Source organism: Macrobrachium rosenbergii, chromosome 6 (assembly GCF_040412425.1).
Source record: "Macrobrachium rosenbergii isolate ZJJX-2024 chromosome 6, ASM4041242v1, whole genome shotgun sequence".
Classification (NCBI taxonomy): Eukaryota; Metazoa; Arthropoda; class Malacostraca; order Decapoda; family Palaemonidae; genus Macrobrachium; species Macrobrachium rosenbergii.
Genome location: NC_089746.1, coordinates 59336512 through 59341511, shown reverse-complemented (window position 1 = coordinate 59341511; position 5000 = coordinate 59336512). Strand labels below are relative to the sequence as shown.

The following is a 5000-nucleotide window of genomic DNA, read 5'->3' as shown; positions in this document are numbered from 1 at the left end:
TGTGTATGTTTACTGGTGTACTTGTGTACGTGCTTGCGACACAGGAACTCGTGCAATAAATCAGTGATCTCGCAGGTGGAAGGTATGTGGCCTGGGCATCTGCTAATTCAGCACCTTAGTACACTAATAGATGTTTATTTTCACGTGACAACAAACATGACATGAAAATTACTGCGTCTCTCTTTAACTTTTTCGTAATATATGTGTTGAGGCCATTTATAAACCTTAATCTAGTCGTAATTTGATTATTCAAAACTGCAGATGATATGCGTAACACCAATCGTCTTATTTCCGTAGGCAAACGAATAATGTTTATGTAAATACAAATGTAATATAAATTGTATTCCCAGATAGAATGTGCATATTTAAGACAGCCGACTCTGAACGCAAATAACCAAGAATAACATATTTACATAAGCAATAACACATTTACTCCACCTCTGTCTTGTACAAGCAAAGCCCGGCGTTCCTGCGAGATATATGTTTGCAGCGAACAAATATCCAAGACAGGAAGTACCTTTCATATTACAGCTCTCTGTGACAATTTCTCAATAAAATCCACTTGGAACTTTTAAAAGAGAAGCATAATGGTGATCTTCAAGTTGCTGGAAAGTAGTTTTTATTATTATTATTTTGCTATTTCAATAATAGGAGTAACGTCGTCAGATAGTAGTTAAGGGTTTTATTTCCCCCTTTTTTTTTTTTTTTGCGAATACCAGAAAATCCATGAAATGTTTGTAAATATTTCTTGTGCTTTGCTTGACTGCTAAGTGATATAAGAGGTACGTAAGAATATGAATGCAATTTTTTTTACAGTGTAGTGTACTACAACTAACAGATGATCGAAAGGTCTTTGACGATTGAAATTATAATACACTCATATTTCTTTAATTATGCAACAACAAGGGTTGGTATATTTATCATATACAATAATATGGGGACGTAAGTTACCTTCGGGTAGCACATCTGATATTAATGAGTTATCGGTGGACTGAGGCATACTGCATCTACTGTATATATATATATATATATATATATATATATATATATATATATATATATATATATATATATATATATATATATATATATATATATATATATATATATTCAATGGAGACTACTGAAATAGTCCCACCTAAAGATTAAAAAAGGAATTATGGCAAATTAAAAAGATTAGCGCATGCAATCTCCTCAACCAGCCATCGCCGTTAATCACAGTAATGAGAAAAGTTATGGGCAAGTGAGAATGATCGGTTACATTTTGATATATTGCCCTTGGAATTACGCCGACGGACTTGGAAATTGATTTTCGACCTCCAACAGCCCTGCGAGCTTTAGAGTAACTAATTCTGTCGTCGAAGAGACTTTGCAACTCATTAAAGATTCCATCTTTGGGGGCTTATACAATGGTTGTGTGGAAGCACAGTCCTTGACTTAACTAGTCTTTCATTCTGAATAGCATAGACAAATATTCCTTTAAGAAAGAAATATGACCAAAAAATTAAATCATATTAGATAAGCACAGAACAATCGAACAATCGGTGTAAAGAGAAGACAATGACTACGTTGCTCACCTTTTCTCCTGGTGTTGTCTTGCGCTTACTTTCATCCTTATTTCTACTGATATTCTGTCGGGTATTGTGGTAGAGACAATGTGGAATGGAACTGTTGTATCCTGTAAAAAGTAAAGGAAAATAATCAAAACATTATTTATGTTCAAATGAGTACTTTGCGAAACCTCTCATGACTGACATATCATAATGCTAACAAGATCAATATTTCATCAAAAAACGAATAGAAAACTAATGAAATCTATCTCTTCCAACAAAAGAGCAACTACCATCATAGTAAACTATAACTTGCAAACTGAATTCATAATACAAATAATACCATCCTAAACTACAACCTCACACCCACCCCGCCCCCGAAAAAAGAAAACAGAAAATGGACCACATCGAAGACGGTATCTTTCATACCGGTACGTTTTAGGCACCCTTGAGGCACCTACATGAGAAATGTGCTCCTCTTGGAAATAGTTGCAAGCAAGGAAAAAGGCTTATGCACAGCACACAAAATGTTTCCTGAATCCATGTTTTAATGTTTCGTATGTTCCCTTTGATCCCTCTCACACCCTGCTGTCCAACTCTATTGATTTCATTTTCGTCCTTGATTACACCCTTCGCTCGTAAGAAAATCCCACTAGACAACCTTATGAGTGTCTGATAAATTCAGTAATGATACTAAACACTATTTCGGTAACGAACACCGCACCGTTCTACTGACTGAACTTAACTGTATTATACCAGGAAGTATTTTCTGTAAACTGGAAATATTTCATGGGCAAGAAAAATACTCATTACTTATCAGATAAAATTCTGATGTTGCATTAGTCAAGATATAACGCGCAGCAGACAGTAACGTATTATTATTATTATTATTATTATTATTATTATTATTATTATTATATTATTATTATTATTATTATTATTATTATTATTCCAGAGGATGGCCAACAATTCCAGTTTCATAAATAAGATAAAAACTTTGCATTCTAACTTTGTATTTGTCATCTGTCCCCATTTCCAGCCTAATGTACTGAAGCAGTTATAAATAATAACTCCGTGTAGGACTGAATCCAGAAAAAAAAGTTATTCTGCACAGGTCTGAGTAAGTGTCATGGAGAGAATCGTACCTGCTTCTATTTCAGGAATGGTTTGGTACCTTGGAATAAATGGAAGGCATCCATCCCGTTTAATTGCTCTCATCGCAGGCTTCTGCTGAAACCAGCAGATCTCTGCATTTCGTCACCCGTTCCTATGCCATTTATTGGAAATCCTTTGCTAGTTACACGAGAAAAATTATTACGTTTTGGAAATAGTATTTCCTGTCGTCTTATCTTTTGCTGATTTAAACATTCTTCGACTTTGGAGATGTCTGTGATCACTGGTAGATAATTAAGCAATAAGTTTAAGCTATACAAAATGTTGAAAAAAAACTTCTCATTATCTGATATTTTATTGGCATGACTCGTATTTTAGGAAAATTGCTTGGTATTAAAAGACTAGCCTTAAATGCCAAGTAATTTTCCTAAAATACTGATAACGTCGATAAAAGATCAGACGAAGAGAAATATATTTTTCAAAAATTTCCATAACTTTTATTGCTTAACTATGTACCCAGTAACCACAAATGGCTCCAAAGCTGAAGAAAATTTAAATCAATAAACAAAGACGACAGGAAATACTGTACTATTTTTAAAACGTTGTTATTTTTCACATGTAACTAACAGAGGATTCCCATAAATGGCCTCAGAAAAAGTGACGAAAAGGAGAGGCCACCTGGTTTCAACAGAAGCCTGCGAAGAGAGCAATTAAGCGCGATGGATGGCTTCCATTTATTCCAAGGTGCCAAACCATTCCTGAGATAGAAGCAGGTACAATTCTCTCCATGACACTTACTCAGACCTATGCAATATATCTTTTTTTCTGGATTCAGTCCTACACGGAGTTATTATTTATAACTGCTTCAATACATTAGGCTGGAAATGGAGACAGATGACAAGTACGAAGTGAGATTGCAAAAAAAAAAAAAATATCTAGTTAATGAAGCTGAAGCTTTTGGCCGTCCTCTGAAATATAATAATAATAATAATAATAATAATAATAATAATAATAATAATAATAATAATAAGAAGAAGAAGAAGAAGAAGAAGAAGAAGAAGAAGAAGAAGAAGAAGAAGAAGAAGAAGAAGAACTGCTATAAAGTACGGAGAATAAAATTTTCTTTTGCGTTATGGTCTATGTCGTAATGCAAAAGCAAATTTAATATGCATGCGATACGGTGTATATGTATGTATATGCAAATATATAAATTTAATATATATATATATATATATATATATATATATATATAGATACAGATTATAGATATATATATATATATATATATATATATATATATATATATATATATATATATATATATATATATATATATATATATATATATATATATACATCCCAGTATTGCATGTATATCCTGCTTCATCCACGAATAATCGAGCATTTCATTAGCAACTGAGATCCAGCGCATTCACAGATATAACAAAAGCATCTCTGAGTATTGAACTGTTAAACAAGGATTATTCTTAATTATATGCCATATAATGAACTCGAAGGGATTAAGTCACCACAAAGCTTCCCTGGTCTCGTTGAAATAACAAATAATTACGATTTCTTTTCCACTCCTCTTCAGTTTTGTTTGCTTTCCATCTTGTCCGTTATTCATTCCATTACGCGTGTTTACGCATCATTGGTGACTTTTGTATGACTTTGTTTGACTCGATAGATTCACAGCAAATGAAACGATTTTGGTCTATGATTCTCCCAAGGATTATTTTCTTGTATATTTCTTGTAAATATGGCTTAGTCATCTTTGAATCTGGATTTAACTGTTTCTTCAGAATTTATAATGTTAAGAAAATAATGTTGTCTCTTGTTCAAAAAACACTTGTTCTATGTACTATAATGTACAATTACCTGCTAAGCTGCATTCAGACAATAAACACGTCAAAGGTTAAATTATTTAAAAGAACCAGGAGGATTTATTAACGTCTTTTTATTTTATTTCAGAAAAGACCTTGACTATCTTCCTGAGGTTTGTTTTATCAAATATAATTACTAAAAGGAGGGAAAACATGCCATATCCACTTCGTATTTATCCATGCAAATTCAGATGAATGTTTTTTTACACTTTATTCCGTTGATTTACTGTATATCATCTTTGGATGAGAAATACTGATGGGTTGATTTCTCGAAGTTACTGGAAATTATGGTTCCATTTAGTATTCAACCAAAGAAAATGTTGAACGATCATTTCTTCTCCATCAGAAAGAACCATTAGAAGTCCGGCTGAAAATCTTAGAGGGACGGAGAATTCGCCGAAATAAGAATTTATCAGTTCTTGCAGTAACTGAGATCGGACAGATAGTTTAATTA

General features: G+C 32.8%; 1 long non-coding RNA gene across 1 annotated transcript in view; it reads right to left on the bottom strand.

Annotated features, from left to right (window-relative positions):
* LOC136839631 (uncharacterized) overlaps window positions 1-5000 on the bottom strand; it is a 185376-nt gene that overhangs the window by 9378 nt on the left and 170998 nt on the right. Inside the window, exon 6 of the long non-coding RNA XR_010853420.1 lies at window positions 1578-1678. This is a non-coding gene — a long non-coding RNA (uncharacterized lncRNA). The remainder of the gene's footprint in view (window positions 1-1577; window positions 1679-5000) is intronic.